Consider the following 18,448-nt stretch of genomic DNA (forward strand, 5'->3'; position numbering starts at 1 on the left):
ACTTTCACCCCCTTAACTTACGTTCTTGTCCCGCCACATTTCCCCCTGACGCTGCTCGGCACCATTACACAATAACAGTAACGGGCTGTGTATCACGCTGACATGAAAGGACAGCTTTTTTGTCTGTGTCTGATGCCGGAAGTTACTGCCACAGCTCCAGAATTTGATGACTGGGTTGTGAGAAGAGTAGCTTTCGAATGATATATCATATGAGTAACCACGTGGTTGGGTTTAGGCAACAGAATCACGTAGTTAGGTTGAGGAAAAAAGAACAGGGTTTGGCTTTAGAACCTTACGGGACACAAACACCACTCTCCCGGGTGAAAGTTGGTGGTTGTTGGACCCATCCACTACCCGTCCCGCCCACCCTACTCAGACTTTCGCAAACTTAATTTTAGTTGTTGTCCTGCCACGTTTCCCCCTGACACCTGCCAGGCACCGTTAAACTATAATGGCGACCGACTGCGTATAATGCCGACATTAAAGCTGCGCTCAAGCCTGGAAAAGCCTCTACTTCCGGAAGAAGTGCATTCGCCGCCTCACATCGGATCTTGGACGTAAACAAACACAGCTGTACAAGGCTATCTTTGTTGTAGCCCAATGGAGCTGGATTGATGTTGTTAGCCTTTTTGGCTAAATGAAGACGATTTGCTAATGTATGGTGTTGGCAACTTCTGCGTGTAATTATACACGGAATGTTCAAATTATGTGTAGCAGTGGAGAATTTGCTTAAAGACGTCTTTGGGATGCATTTTTTTTTACCTAAGAAAAATTATTTGACTCGCTGGTAGCGAAGGGGGCTGAACGGAGTTAATGGTCGGGACCTTGGAACCTCCGACCTTATGAACGCCGCTTAAAGGACGGCTTTTTTCGTCAGTGTGTGACGCTGCAAGTCACTGCCCAAGCGTCGGATTTTGACGACTTCGGAGTGAGACTGGGTTGCCTAAAATGTCCAACATTTTATGTCTACTAATAACTATGTCCACTGTATTTGACAGGTTGGGTCAAGACCGCATTGGGTAATGTGAGTACAATGGAAAGGGTTGGCGGAGTGCGACATCTAGTGGCCAATGTTGGCATCATTAAAAAGGCTTAAACGTAAATGTTCAGTAAATACCTACGTGTTAAGCTGGGTATTTTTTTTTTCATAGGATGAAAATACCTTATTGTTTTATACAGTTTATGGAGCTCTGCTTTTAACAGCTCTTATTGGAGTGATGAATTACACAGTAATATATTCACCACTCTTTTATTTATTACCTCACAGGGAAACTGATCAATAAAATAATTAAGACATCGAAATAGGATGAATATTTATCAAACTGGATCATCAAGCATTGTGACAGATCAAAGAATATTTATGGACTTTGTGACCTCTTCATGTTTTATGGATGATATTAACAGTAAAATACAGAGACACAGTGACAGCAGTGAGCAGAATAAAGGCTCCGACATTAAAGAGCTTCGTTATTGCTCACAGTTTATGCAAAGCTGCAAGACAGGAAGACGAAAGCCTAATCCCGTACAATCCTGTGCTGCAGCAGGACGGGAATAATCTGGCAGAAGTGAGCTTCCATAACTCATGCAAAGAAAACATTACACTTTTGAAGGCTGTTTTTTGGCGCGTGAGGGACTCTTTGCTTTCATCCATTGCCTTTTGAAGAACTTAAAGGCTTAGGAAATCACCCCAAAATAGCTATAAAACAAACAGGGATGCTTTGTTGCTTTTCATGTGCATTATTTAGTGAGAGGGTCTAGCCGTGTCATAAATCACAGCTCGGTAATTCACCGTCTGGTTTCAGCTGCTTCATAAATAAGCCGCTGCCTCCTGAGATACATTAGCTGCATATGAGAATTTACCCACCACAAGGCTGTTGATGCTAATGACTAGATTTTTGTTGTTGTTGGATTTGTTGGTGGGGATTTAAGCCTTCCCCTGATGCACTGTAATACTGGCACTGACATTGTTTTTATCAGCAAATTAGCATCATTTTGTGCTGGTGTTTAATCGCTTTAATCCGGACCATGTTTGTGCTGAAACAATATGATACAGTGTTGTCAGTCGGTCATCGGCGGAGACTAAAACTTTCTTTTCTTTTTCAGTTTCTTTAACTGCAGATGTTCAACTCCTGATCAGATTTTAAACACCTTTTCTCATTTTATTACTCTTTAACGTCCACTTTTGCTGCCATTTCTTAGCAGCCACCATTATTATCACTTGAGGCAACCCAAGTTGCAAGTTGCTGCTTTGAGACTCCTGCTTCACAGGCTCTCCTTGCCAGATTGTTCTTTGTCACTCAGATGCAAGACTTTTCAGCATTTATTCCTGGACTGCTTCCTCGTGTCCGACCTCGCCTGTCTCTGACTCTCCTGCTTTGCGTGCTCCCCGGTAAACCACTCAGCCTTCTGTCCCCAACCAAGAGCTTTGCTTCTACGCTCCTGGTTTGCCTGTTCCCTGTGGCTGTGTGGAGGGACTGCCAGTCAACTCTATGTTGTGAGTTTACCTGTATCTGCTGTGTGGGATTTCCTGTGCTGTGGATTACAGATGTGTTGGCTTTGTGTACTCCTAGTTACGGACTTCCTGCTCATCAGCCTGAAAGCCCGGTGCATCTCATACAGATGCTAAAGGGTGCATTGGGTGCTCATGTGCGACCCTGAAGGCCACTTCCCAAGCCGTGTTTTTCAACACCCTAGGAGTGAGACCACATTGCCTGCAGGGTGTAAAACACATTTTGGGGACATTACATATCCCCTCCAGACATGCTTTGAGGCATATAGTTTCTGGGAAGCATCACCAGATAAAGAAAAACCAAGGTAAAAGAAAACTGAAAAGAAAAAAGGAATGAAAAGCATTTGAAGGCAATATAAACGTTTCCATTCAGGATGTGTCGAGCTGTCTGCCCACGCAGGACCTGCTGGGGTTGAAAAGTGTCCCCCGAGTTAATTCACCTCCTGTGAACTCTGCACACTGAAAACAGAGCAGCTGTATTGACCCTCGATTCATTAGCCACCACAAAAACAGCCACCAAACAGCTTTGCAGCATGTCAATCATCTCACTCAACACAAATCAAAAGGTGCTCTGGAGGCGTGAAATCTAAACATAGTCATCGCTTAAGCAGACATAGCAAATGGAAACTGATCCAGACTCAACTAAGGATAAGAAACATGGCAAACTGTCACATTTCAAAGGCTGGAAACAGCAAACATTTTGGATTTTTCCTTGATAAATGACTGAAATGAATATTTTGTAAGATTAAAATTGCCCATTGCCACTGACCTGTAGTTTCCCCAAAGCTTTAAACATGAGGCCATAGATACAGTTTCACCGTGGGTCTGATTATCGTCCACATCATTGCTAAGAATTATACATTTTTCCTTTGAGACAAGACTTTTGATGTGTTGTACATATGAAGCTGTCATTTTCTGTCCTGTCTATACCATACAATCCACAATAGACACAACACAAGAATCACTATTTAAAATCAATGCATATTCATGAAGATATAGTAGAATAGCAAACGTGTGAAAAGATCCATTCATTATGGTCATCTCTCCCTCCTCCTTCTGTTGCAGTTACTGCCATCATCATGCTGGTTGTTGCTAAGTAACTTGTTATTCCAGGACACTTGTATTATACATATATGTGTAGTGTGTACTTATACCGTGTGCTCGTACGCTAGTGTTTGCAGCACTGTTTTAAAATGTCAAAACATGCTCATCGCCAAAACGTCTCCTTTCATCTCCGCAGATATACTATGGAAATCTGGCATAGGTCAGGTGCCTGATGTGCAGAGCTCACAAGTGCTGCTAACGTTGGAGTCAGAGTGCCTCACCCAAAATCAGGGGCTCCTAAAGGAAAAGTCAGGGTACACAGCGAACAAGAAAAATGAGCATTTTTTAAGTAAATGAAACCCTCTGCATCAGACTCAGTGTGTCAAGTGAAGATACAGGTATCATATAGGACCTAATGCATCCATAACCATGTTGTGTCATCGTATCGGAAAGGTGGCCAAATAATGCTCCAAAGTTACACTTAATATTGGCGAGGGAAAAAGGAATTATGGAATTATTACCAGTATATTAGGCTTATGGCTGTCTTGCTCCTGGGGGAACTCAGAGCGCGGGGACAGAGTTTGAGGAAGACAGTGAAGGAAATGTCAGATGAAGCAGCTAGATCTAGTCAGTGGATTTGGATGAGGAGGAATAATGTCAGTTGGGGGCCAGCAGGGGGAACTACTAAGCAGGGTACATAACTCCTTGAGATCAGTTGGAGAGATCCACCAATCAGTCCTCTCAGGAGAAAATCCAGGAAGAGGAACGTTAACGTCCAACACGTTCAAGTGTTGGAGTGGCCTATTTGAATCCCTTTTGTTTGAGACCATGCTGCACGGTGAGTGTGTTTGCTGATCCTGTGAGTTTATTTAGCTCCTTTAACTTTTGCTTATACTGGAGTTATGCTATGTAGCGTGTGAAATAGAGTATGGTGAACGTGCTAGGAAAGGTAGTATCGGCACGGTCTCTACCTGGAGCTCGCATAAACGGAGCCTGGGTTTGTTGAAGGTGGCAGTGCTGTTTGGGCTGAGAAAGCCTTGTGTAAGTAAGGTAAAGGAGGTTGTTGGGTTGGTGTGGGGAGCAGTGAGACCTGGCATTAGGGGAGTGTCTCTGGGACACTAGAGATCACTCTCTAGCCTCCTGGAGGTGTCGTGGGACCAACTAGACGAAACAGTGCTGAAAGGAGGTTCCCACCTGATGACCTCGAAGACATGTTAGTTATCACTGCTCACTGGTCTATATAGTAAAGCTTTGCCATAATAGCTTATCATAGGGCTTAGGAGGTTATTCACTGAGCGCTGATCCTTTCTCTAGAGCACAAACTTCTTGTGTTTATTTGAACTTAAAGTTTTTCAGCCCAGGACACCTGTCTACCTCTGTTTTTCAAAATAAGATGACAAGGTCTTAACAGCTGATACAAGTACAAGTAGATACAAAATACATGTGGAAGTATGATTAATTGGATTATATTTGCAGGAATGAGGGGCCCTGTTTTGAAAATGTCCCTGCCCCTAAAGTTACACACAGAGCCTTTAAGTTACAAACCGAAAATGCAAAATATTGAAACCGCTTCCTGTCTTTTGACACGTTTTATCCTTTTGAAGCAACAGCTGACCCTAAACCTGTGAAACTCAACAGATTGTCACCACAACAGGATTCAGCAACCTGTTCAGTTTCCAATCACAGTCAGAAATCACTGAATCTTAATATTGTGCTGTCACTGCCATCTGTTACCGTGGAGATGGATGTGGAGTAAAGAAGATCATAGCATGTTAGCTGTGAACATTCATATGCATCAGTTTCTTATTTAACCCCCGTCCCACTCACTCCGCAAAACAGATAACCTTAAGCAATACTGTATTATAATACATGCATTGAATGCTTCAGTGAGTCAGATTTGTTGTGTAGAAATGCTAAATGCAGAGCGGAGCCGGTTGCATTTGCACAGCCTACACTGGTATGAAAGCCAGGCTGTGTGTGAGAGGAGACAATCACGCTGCCAAATTTCAAACTTGGCTAACTACCACTTTACATGACCACGAATCTCTAAAAAAATATTCATTATATTTATTCATCACATTTCATACATTACTCATCAGTTAATCTTTCCAGTCATGCCTGGTTTTCTTTTGTGCTTCTCCATATCTATGCATATTCATGGGTGTATGTATTACATGTGCACAGTCAATAATATATATGATACATCAGGTTGAGATTGAGAACTCTAATCTTTGGTCGTGAACTTTGGGTTGTGACCGAAAGAATGAGATTGCAGACACAACTTTTGGTGAGCACCACAACCTGTGTTACATGTTACAGTTGAACTACAGTCAGATTAACTGGTGATGCTGACATGTATGGTTTCTATTACAATCTGGACACTTAAACAGATGGCGATGGGGAGAACTTGTTACATACAATCTGTGCTCTCAACACTGCTAACAGTTGATTTTGTATTTATATGTTGGCGTGTGTGGGTTGGACGGCTTGTCAATCTGAGATGTGTACTAGAAGGGAACATCATAGATTTTTTTTTTTTTTTTTTTTTAAAACATTTGTCCAGAGGACAGAATTACTGTATTTTTACTGGGATAAGACACTCTGTATAATCCTCTGCTGAAATAATCACTCTTAAGTGGTTACTCTTACAACACAGCAATCTTAACCAAATATGTTTTATCAAAACTGACAGACGATTTTGCTGTCATAGGTCATGGTCACTGTGACCTCATCAGTCACATTGTCTTGAACACAGTTTCTCAAGGATGCCTGGAGCATTTAAAACAACAACAACAACAACTTGTTTTTTCTTTTTAATTTGGCACAAATTTATACTATGAATCAAGGATGACCTGATTAGACTCTTGTGGTCAAAGGTCAAGGTCACTGTGACCTCATCAGTCTCATTGTCTTGAGCACAATTTCTCAAGAATGCCTGGAGCATTTTTTTTTTAAATCTTTTTGTTTTATTTTAATTTGGCACAAATTTATACTATGAATCAAGGATGACCTGATTAGACTCTTGTGGCCAAAGGTCAAGGTCACTGTGACCTCATCAGTCTCATTGTCTTGAGCACAATTTCTCAAGAATGCCTGGAGCATTTTTTTTTTAAATCTTTTTGTTTTATTTTAATTTGGCACAAATTTATACTATGAATCAAGGATGACCTGATTAGACTCTTGCAGTCAAAGGTCAAGGTCACTGTGACCTCATCAGTCTCATTGTCTTGAGCACAATTTCTCAAGAATGCCTGGAGCATTTTTTTTTTTAAATCTTTTTGTTTTATTTTAATTTGGCACAAATTTATACTATGAATCAAGGATGACCTGATTAGACTCTTGTGGCCAAAGGTCAAGGTCACTGTGACCTCATCAGTCTCATTGTCTTGAACACAATTTCTCAAGAATGCCTGGAGTGTTTTTTTTTCTTTTTAATTTGGCACAAATTTATACTATGAATCAAGGATGACCTGATTAGACTCTTGCAGTCAAAGGTCAAGGTCACTGTGACCTCATCAGTCACATTGTCTTGAACACAATTTCTCAAGAATGCCTGGATCGTTTCTTTTTTTTAATTTGGCACAAATTTATACTATGAATCAAGGATGACCTGATTCGACTCTTGTGGTCAAAGGTCAAGGTCACTGTGACCTCATCAGTCTCATTGCCTTGAACACGATTTCTCAAGAATGCCTGGAGCGTTTCTTTTTCTTTTTTTAGTCTTTATTTTTCTTTCAGTTTGGCACAGAATTATACTATGAATCACAGATGACCTGATTAGATTCTTGTTGACAAAGGTCAAGATCACTGTGACCTTGCATCCTTCTCATTCTCGTAAATGCAATATCTCAAGAATGCCTTGAGGAAATTTCTTTAAATTTAGCCCAAACTTCCAGTTTAATTAAACAATGACCTGATAAGTTTTTGGCGGTGGAAGGTTTAGGTCACTGTGACCTTGTTTGTCTCACTCTTCTAAACACATTATCTCACAAATACCTTGTGGGATTTTTTTTTTTTTTTGAAATTGAGCATTTCAATCAGAAGAGACTCGTTTTGAGAGAAGAGAATATTTATTTACATGTACACATGGGAAATATGAAAAGTCTTTGGCGATTAGACCCCATCGTAATGTCATATATTCTGGGAGGGTGGTAAAGGCATGGTAGATTTGGGAAACCCCACATGGAGTCTGGACGCTGGTGGTGGTAATGATGGTGATGACGTGAGATGAAGAGCAAGCTGAGGATCTGGTTGTGAAGAAGACTGGGCTTTTGATGAGCTCGTCCTGGGCTCTGGATCGAGTGACTGGAGGTGAATGGGGTGAAGAAGGGCGCAACATTTTAACATGGCAATCTTAGGGCAAACTGTTCTTTTGGATCATATTCTGCAGAGTAGATAACTCAAATTACTAAAAAACTAACTGACACTTAATAAATCTGCAGCTTTTAGTAGCCCTGATGGACAATGTGGCTACATTCATTTTCAATCAGAGCATGCAGTCTATAGATGACTGTAAGTCCATGTTTTTTCCACTAGAGAGCAGTCTTACACAATAAAAGTCTGGGCTACTGCCAAGGCGTGTGGATGTGCTTGTTCTGGCATCCTGTGACGTAAGGAGAAATTGCAAATGCAGTCAGTGTAGAGACAGAAAGAGTTAACAGAAAACATTTTGCTTCATATCACTTAATAGTAGTCATAAATAGATATTTTACTCAAGATACAGGCAATACTGCAGTGTAGAAATATTGCTCACTCAAAATGTTACTTGCAGTACAAAAGCATATTCATTAATTCATTCATTCCTGTAACCTGTGCAGAAAATCCCATTTATAATCACAAATAAGGCAGCCATGGACATAAAATCAAGGATTTCCTTTTAAAACTTCAGCATGCTCCCCACCTTTATTCATCACAGTAACCTAGAAATCTCTTAAATACAGTTTTGTTTTATTAATTTACTTGAAATTATGTCCTTGTTCACTCAGATGTGCTTTTTTTGTGGCAGTGAGTCACACTGTGGCTCATGAGGAATCATCTCATGTTAGAGTGCACTGAAATACAATTTCCCAAACCAAGGTCAGTGCTATGAAGGCAGCAGCCCAGAGGCTCATATCCCTGCGCAGGGAGAAACTCCTGTATTTCTCTTCATTCAGCTACAGCTGCTACACTCTCGCATGTAACAGAATATCAGGCCTGTAGAGTGGATAAGTCGTAGTCAAGGTCAAGGTCAAGGTTGCTTTTATTGTTTCCCAAAAGAAAAACTTGTCAGTAATTGTGTATATATTTATATTTATGTGTATTTTTTTTTCGATCCAATACAGTAGCATACTGTAAATTTGTATTTTAGACCTCAGGAAAATCATGTCTCCCCCCTCCAAAGACACTGAAGATTACATTTTTTCTTGCAGCAATTAACAGCTATTAACATACAGTGAAAAGCATCATTAGCAATGTAAGCATTCATCACTGAAAACAGCGGGTGCCTTCAATTTGTTAACTGGGTCTTTATCACCACAAGATTAACCTCATTTCAATCAGGAGAGACTTGTTTTTTATAGTCAAAGACTATTTTTTAACATGTGCCCATAGGAATGCAAAATGTGAGAAGTTTATTGGCGATCAGATCCCGTAGAGATGGTATGATTTAAGGAGAGAGATTAGGGCATTTCCAGCTGTGTTTGTAGCAACACAAGTGGGAATTTTGAAACGAAAATTGTGATTATTTTTCAAGAGAGTACAGAATGTTATCAGCAGTTTCTATAGCAACAAAAGCGTGTTATATTTGATAACAGTTGAGAACAATTCCAGCCATGTTTGTAGCAAAACAGTGCTTTCTTAAAATGTATTTTATTATTTTTGTACGAGAGTTTGGGACATTTCCAGCTGTGTTTGTAACAACAAAAGTGGGTATTTTTTAATGAGAGGTCGGGGCATTTCCAGCTGTGTTTGCAGTGACAAAATTGAGATTTTTTTTTCTTTTATGAGAGTTTTGGACATTTCCAGCTGTGTTTGAAACAACAAAAGCAGGTATTTTAAAAGAGAGGTTGGGATATTTCCAGCCACGTTTGTAGCAAAAAAAAAAAAAAAAATTATTTTATTTTATTTTATTGTTTTTGTGCGAGAGTTTGGGACATTTCCAGCTGTGTATTTTGAGACAAAAGCAGAAATATTTTAATAGGGTTTGGGACATCTCCAGATGAGTTTGTAGCATCAAAAAATATATATTTTGCAAGAGTTCAGGATATTTCCAGTGATTACTGAAAGAGACAAAAGCAGGTATATTTTGACAACAGTATGGGACATTTCCTGCCATGTTTGTAGCGGCAAAAGTGGGATTTTTTTCAAGAGAGTATGAGACATTTCCAGCCGTGTTTGTAGCAACAAAAGCAAGTATTTTTCATGAGAGATTGGGACCTTTCTAGCTGTATTTGTAGCGACAAAAGCCGATATTTTTAGACAACAGTTGAGGACATTTCCAGACATGTTTGAAGCGACAAAAGTGGGTATTTTTTAATGAGCGGTCGGGGCATTTCCAGCTGTGTTTGCAGTGACAAAATTGAGGTTTTTTTTTCGTTTACAAGAGTTTAGGACATTTCCAGCTGTGTTTGTAATAACAAAAGCAGATATTTTTTTCATGAGAGATTGGGACCTTTGTAGCTGTGTTTGTAGCGACAAAAGCCGATATTTTTAGACAACAATTCAGGACATTTCCAGACATGTTTGAAGCGACAAAAGTGGGTATTTTTTAATGAGAGGTTGGGGCATTTCTAGCTGTGTTTGTAACAATAAAAGCAGGTATTTTTTCATGAGAGATTGGGACCTTTCCAGCTGTGTTTGTAGCGACAAAAGCCAATATTTATAGACAACAGTTGAGGACATTTCCAGACATGTTTGACGTGACAAAAGTGGGTATTTTTTAATGAAAGTCAGGGCATTTCCAGCTCTGTTTGCAGTGACAAAATTGCGATTTTTCTTTTTTTTGTATGAGAGTTTGGGACATTTCCAGCTGTGTTAGTAACAACAAAAACAGGTATATTAAACGAGAGGTTGGGATATTTCCAGCCATGTTTGTAGCAAGAAGTGTTTTTTATTTTATTTTATTATTTTTGTACGACAGTTTGGGACATTTCCAGCTGTGTATTTTAGACAAAAGCAGAAATATTTTAACAGGGTTCGGGACATCTCCAGATGTATTTGTAGCATCAAAAAATATATATTTTGACAAGAGTATGGGACAAAAGGTAATATTTTTTAATGAGAGGTCGGGGCATTTCCAGCTGCGTTTGTAACAACAAAAGTGGGCATTCTTCAAGAGAGTACAGGATATTTCCAGCAGTTTTTGTAGTGGCAAAAGTGGTTTAGATTGAAGAACAGCTCAGGACATTTTCAGCCATATTTGTAGCAACAAAAGCAGGTATTATAAACGAAGGCATGATGTTTTCATAACCCTAACCAAAGGGTTTATGTGTCTAAACCTAACCATGTGTTAACCACAGCTTTGAAATGTAGAGAAACTACAGACACAGTTTCAGCATATCTGCTACATACAATACCAGCATTTTTTTCTGGCACTTAGTTACCAAAATAAAACAAAAAACCTTGAAGATAATGAGATTTACAAAACAAATTGCATTGTTGATGGGGTTTCTGAGTGTGGAAGCACATATGGAGAAAGCTGGAAAAAGAACAAGCAGATGTTCAGTTAATTGCCACTGGTGGTCAGTCACTGTTGGTTCAGTGTGGAACTAAATAAAAAGCACTGAGCGAGAGATAAGGGAGGTCTGAGCAGCTTTGTAAAGCCCTCGACTAATAAAAGCTTTTCTCTTAATCAGTAATGAACCCTGTGATCCATGGCGTCCCTCCAGGTGGTAATATAGGATGTTGGAGAGTAAATGTGAAAATGTGGAGACAGTGAAGAGCGCTGACTGTGAAAAAGTAATTTCACATTTTTAAATCCTGCTCACCCAGAAGCTTTGATTACACCTTGTTTGACATTGAAGAAATCTTCACTTTCTTGCTGAGAATTTGCTGAAAACATTTTTTACAACCGTCACATATGTTTGGCCTTGTAAACGTTTGTTTTGCTATTCTTATATTTATTTTTTTGCAAGTTGCAGACAGCTTCATCACAGAGTGTGGGGCTTTATAGGTGACTTTAAGAGTCTAATGGGCTTTAATTCATACGGGCTTTAGTTCACGGTGTCTCCTCCGGCGCAGCAGCACCTCTTACTTTAATTTTAATCTGTCTAAGCAGGTTGAGTTGACTTTGAACTCCTGCTGTGCTGCAGAGTGGAGGTTATGGTTTGAATCCCTCCCTCCAGACTGAAACTGTCTGTCAACCTTCCGTCTGCTCGCTGATGATTTATAGATGTCAGAAAATGTGCAGCTCTTAATCTTCTTACAGGCAAATTTAGATCTTTGAACAGCAGGTTTATGCTGTATCATGCACAGGGTTCGGTCTCATAAAGGTCCAGTGTGTAGGATTTAAGGGGGTATATTTGACCCTGTTGCTAAGTATGATGCATTCTTTTAACAGATGTGATTGGCTGACAGGTGAGGCCATGCAGTGGAAATAAAACGAACTGTCATTGTCATTGTTGGTGTGATGATCACTCTGCTGACAGAAGGTCGAGACAGGTCCAAGTCATCACTGTTGCATTTTTCCCGTTCTCCAAATATCTTACTGTTGTGATCATGTTATTTCTGGTGTTACAGCTGTATTGCATTGAATGGAAGATATGAGCGCATCTCTTATGAGATCCACCACAAATATTATCCCGTGGCATTTCATTTACTCACTGTCATAGAGTGTTTGGAGAATATTTCTCCTACGTACCTTTGTGTTCCCACCATTTTCTCCTTTGTTTAAGACTTTTAAGCCCCGAAGTCTTCCAACTTGCTAACTTAGGAGCTCTTTTAAAGGCTAAGATGCTTTGTGAATGACTTTTATCAGTAACACTTTACTTGAAGGTATCTACATAAGGGTGACATGACATTGTCATAACTATGACATGACATGGTCATGAACGTGTCATGGACATTATGTACATGTCATAAACGTTTATGACTGCTGTCATTAAGTGTCATTCTGTTTTTGTAATGACAAGTTGACATTGTTTGGGTTGTCTTGATTATGACAAGTTGACATTAATCAAAGTGACATTACCAGAAGTTGTCTTTGTCATGACAAGTTGACATTAAATTTGTTTGGGATGTCCTTATAATGACAACTTGACATTAACCAGGATGACATTACCAGAAGATGTCTTTGTCATGACAAGTTGACATTAAATTTGTTTGGGATGTCCTTATAATGACAACTTGACATTAACCAGGATGACATTACCAGAAGATGTCTTTGTCATGACAAGTTGACATTAAATTTGTTTGGGATGTCCTTATAATGACAACTTGACATTAACCAGGATGACATTACCAGAAGATGTCTTTGTCATGACAAGTTGACATTAAATTTGTTTGGGATGTCCTTATAATGACAACTTGACATTAACCAGGATGACATTACCAGAAGATGTCTTTGTCATGACAAGTTGACATTAAATTTGTTTGGGACGTCCTTATAATGACAACTTGACATTAACCAGGATGACATTACCAGAAGATGTCTTTGTCATGACAAGTTGACATTAAATTTGTTTGGGATGTCCTTATAATGACAACTTGACATTAACCAGGATGACATTACCAGAAGATGTCTTTGTCATGACAAGTTGACATTAAATTTGTTTGGGATGTCCTTATAATGACAACTTGACATTAATCAAAGTGACATTACCAGAAGAAGTCTTTGTCATGACAACTTGACATTAACCAGGATGACATCACCAGAAGATGTCTTTGTCATGACAAGTTGACATTAAATTTGTTTGGGATGTCCTTATAATGACAACTTGACATTAATCAAAGTGACATTACCAGAAGAAGTCTTTGTCATGACAACTTGACATTAACCAGGATGACATTACCAGAAGTTGTCTTTGTCATGACAAGTTGACATTAAATTTGTTTGGGATGTCCTTATTATGACAACTTGACATTAACCAGGATGACATTACCAGAAGTTGTCTTTGTCATGACAACTTGACATTAAATTTGTTTGGGATGTCCTTATTATGACAACTTGACATTAACCAGGATGACATTACCAGAAGTTGTCTTTGTCATGACAAGTTGACATTAAATTTGTTTGGGATGTCCTTATTATGACAACTTGACATTAACCAGGATGACATCACCAGAAGATGTCTTTGTCATGACAAGTTGACATTAAATTTGTTTGGGATGTCCTTGTAATGACAACTTGACATTAACCAGGATGACATTACCAGAAGATGTCTTTGTCATGACAAGTTGACATTAAATTTGTTTGGGATGTCCTTATAATGACAACTTGACATTAACCAGGATGACATCACCAGAAGATGTCTTTGTCATGACAACTTGACATTAACCAGGATGACATCACCAGAAGATGTCTTTGTCATGACAAGTTGACATTAACCAGGATGACATTACCAGAAGTTGTCTTTGTCATGACAAGTTGACATTAAATTTGTTTGGGATGTCCTTATAATGACAACTTGACATTAATCAAAGTGACATTACCAGAAGATGTCTTTGTCATGACAAGTTGACATTAAATTTGTTTGGGATGTCCTTATAATGACAACTTGACATTAACCAGGATGACATTACCAGAAGTTGTCTTTGTCATGACAAGTTGACATTAAATTTGTTTGGGATGTCCTTATTATGACAACTTGACATTAACCAGGATGACATCACCAGAAGATGTCTTTGTCATGACAAGTTGACATTAAATTTGTTTGGGATGTCCTTATAATGACAACTTGACATTAATCAAAGTGACATTACCAGAAGTTGTCTTTGTCATGACAAGTTGACATTAACCAGGATGACATTACCAGAAGATGTCTTTGTCATGACAAGTTGACATTAACCAGGATGACATTACCAGAAGATGTCTTTGTCATGACAAGTTGACATTAAATTTGTTTGGGATGTCCTTATAATGACAACTTGACATTAATCAAAGTGACATTACCAGAAGTTGTCTTTGTCATGACAAGTTGACATTAAATTTGTTTGGGATGTCCTTATTATGACAACTTGACATTAACCAGGATGACATCACCAGAAGATGTCTTTGTCATGACAAGTTGACATTAAATTTGTTTGGGATGTCCTTATAATGACAACTTGACATTAATCAAAGTGACATTACCAGAAGATGTCTTTGTCATGACAAGTTGACATTAAATTTGTTTGGGATGTCCTTATAATGACAACTTGACATTAATCAAAGTGACATTACCAGAAGTTGTCTTTGTCATGACAAGTTGACATTAACCAGGATGACATTACCAGAAGATGTCTTTGTCATGACAAGTTGACATTAAATTTGTTTGGGATGTCCTTATTATGACAACTTGACATTAACCAGGATGACATTACCAGAAGATGTCTTTGTCATGACAAGTTGACATTAAATTTGTTTGGGATGTCCTTATTATGACAACTTGACATTAACCAGGATGACATTACCAGAAGATGTCTTTGTCATGACAAGTTGACATTAAATTTGTTTGGGATGTCCTTATAATGACAACTTGACATTAATCAAAGTGACATTACCAGAAGTTGTCTTTGTCATGACAAGTTGACATTAAATTTGTTTGGGATGTCCTTATTATGACAACTTGACATTAACCAGGATGACATTACCAGAAGATGTCTTTGTCATGACAAGTTGACATTAAATTTGTTTGGGATGTCCTTATAATGACAACTTGACATTAATCAAAGTGACATTACCAGAAGTTGTCTTTGTCATGACAAGTTGACATTAACCAGGATGACATTACCAGAAGATGTCTTTGTCATGACAAGTTGACATTAAATTTGTTTGGGATGTCCTTATAATGACAACTTGACATTAATCAAAGTGACATTACCAGAAGAAGTCTTTGTCATGACAGTTGACATTAACCAGGATGACATTACCAGAAGATGTCTTTGTCATGACAAGTTGACATTAAATTTGTTTGGGATGTCCTTATTATGACAACTTGACATTAACCAGGATGACATTACCAGAAGTTGTCTTTGTCATGACAAGTTGACATTAAATTTGTTTGGGATGTCCTTATTATGACAACTTGACATTAACCAGGATGACATTACCAGAAGATGTCTTTGTCATGACAAGTTGACATTAAATTTGTTTGGGATGTCCTTATAATGACAACTTGACATTAATCAAAGTGACATTACCAGAAGTTGTCTTTGTCATGACAAGTTGACATTAAATTTGTTTGGGATGTCCTTATAATGACAACTTGACATTAACCAGGATGACATTACCAGAAGATGTCTTTGTCATGACAAGTTGACATTAAATTTGTTTGGGATGTCCTTATAATGACAACTTGACATTAATCAAAGTGACATTACCAGAAGTTGTCTTTGTCATGACAAGTTGACATTAACCAGGATGACATTACCAGAAGATGTCTTTGTCATGACAAGTTGACATTAAATTTGTTTGGGATGTCCTTATTATGACAACTTGACATTAACCAGGATGACATTACCAGAAGTTGTCTTTGTCATGACAAGTTGACATTAAATTTGTTTGGGATGTCCTTATTATGACAACTTGACATTAACCAGGATGACATTACCAGAAGTTGTCTTTGTCATGACAAGTTGACATTAAATTTGTTTGGGATGTCCTTATTATGACAACTTGACATTAACCAGGATGACATTACCAGAAGTTGTCTTTGTCATGACAAGTTGACATTAAATTTGTTTGGGATGTCCTTATTATGACAACTTGACATTAACCAGGATGACATCACCAGAAGATGTCTTTGTCATGACAAGTTGACATTAAATTTGTTTGGGATGTCCTTGTAATGACAACTTGACATTAACCAGGATGACATTACCAGAAGATGTCTTTGTCATGACAAGTTGACATTAAATTTGTTTGGGATGTCCTTATAATGACAACTTGACATTAACCAGGATGACATCACCAGAAGATGTCTTTGTCATGACAAGTTGACATTAAATTTGTTTGGGATGTCCTTATAATGACAACTTGACATTAATCAAAGTGACATTACCAGAAGAAGTCTTTGTCATGACAACGACATTAACCAGGATGACATTACCAGAAGTTGTCTTTGTCATGACAAGTTGACATTAAATTTGTTTGGGATGTCCTTATAATGACAACTTGACATTAACCAGGATGACATCACCAGAAGTTGTCTTTGTCATGACAAGTTGACATTAAATTTGTTTGGGATGTCCTTATAATGACAACTTGACATTAACCAGGATGACATCACCAGAAGTTGTCTTTGTCATGACAAACATTAAATTTGTTTGGGATGTCGCTATTATGACAACTTGACATTAACCAGGATGACATTACCAGAAGATGTCTTTCATGACAAGTTGACATTAAATTTGTTTGGGATGTCCTTATAATGACAACTTGACATTAATCAAAGTGACATTACCAGAAGTTGTCTTTGTCATGACAAGTTGACATTAAATTTGTTTGGGATGTCCTTATTATGACAACTTGACATTAACCAGGATGACATTACCAGAAGATGTCTTTGTCATGACAAGTTGACATTAAATTTGTTTGGGATGTCCTTATAATGACAACTTGACATTAATCAAAGTGACATTACCAGAAGTTGTCTTTGTCATGACAAGTTGACATTAACCAGGATGACATTACCAGAAGATGTCTTTGTCATGACAAGTTGACATTAAATTTGTTTGGGATGTCCTTATTATGACAACTTGACATTAACCAGGATGACATTACCAGAAGTTGTCTTTGTCATGACAAGTTGACATTAAATTTGTTTGGGATGTCCTTATTATGACAACTTGACATTAACCAGGATGACATTACCAGAAGTTGTCTTTGTCATGACAAGTTGACATTAAATTTGTTTGGGATGTCCTTATTATGACAACTTGACATTAACCAGGATGACATTACCAGAAGTTGTCTTTGTCATGACAAGTTGACATTAAATTTGTTTGGGATGTCCTTATTATGACAACTTGACATTAACCAGGATGACATCACCAGAAGTTGTCTTGTCATGACAAGTTGACATTAAATTTGTTTGGGATGTCCAATGACAACTTGACATTAACCAGGATGACATTACCAGAAGATGTCTTTGTCATGACAAGTTGACATTAAATTTGTTTGGGATGTCCTTATTAATGACAACTTGACATTAACCAGGATGACATCACCAGAAGATGTCTTTGTCATGACAAGTTGACATTAAATTTGTTTGGGATGTCCTTATAATGACAACTTGACATTAATCAAAGTGACATTACCAGAAGAAGTCTTTGTCATGACAACTTGACATTAACCAGGATGACATTACCAGAAGTTGTCTTTGTCATGACAAGTTGACATTAAATTTGTTTGGGATGTCCTTATAATGACAACTTGACATTAATCAAAGTGATATTACCAGAAGAAGTCTTTGTCATGACAACTTGACATTAACCAGGATGACATTACCAGAAGTTGTCTTTGTCATGACAAGTTGACATTAAATTTGTTTGGGATGTCCTTATAATGACAACTTGACATTAACCAGGATGACATCACCAGAAGTTGTCTTTGTCATGACAAGTTGACATTAAATTTGTTTGGGATGTCCTTATAATGACAACTTGACATTAACCAGGATGACATCACCAGAAGTTGTCTTTGTCATGACAACTTGACATTAAATTTGTTTGGGATGTCCTTATTATGACAACTTGACATTAACCAGGATGACATCACCA

General features: G+C 38.2%; 1 protein-coding gene across 1 annotated transcript in view; it reads left to right on the forward strand.

The window, feature by feature from the left end:
• LOC125885170 (inactive dipeptidyl peptidase 10-like) overlaps positions 1-18,448 on the forward strand; it is an 89,620-nt gene that overhangs the window by 789 nt on the left and 70,383 nt on the right. The window lies entirely within an intron of this gene.

The sequence above is a fragment of the Epinephelus fuscoguttatus genome, linkage group LG24 (genome assembly GCF_011397635.1).
Source record: "Epinephelus fuscoguttatus linkage group LG24, E.fuscoguttatus.final_Chr_v1".
Lineage (NCBI taxonomy): Eukaryota > Metazoa > Chordata > Actinopteri > Perciformes > Serranidae > Epinephelus > Epinephelus fuscoguttatus.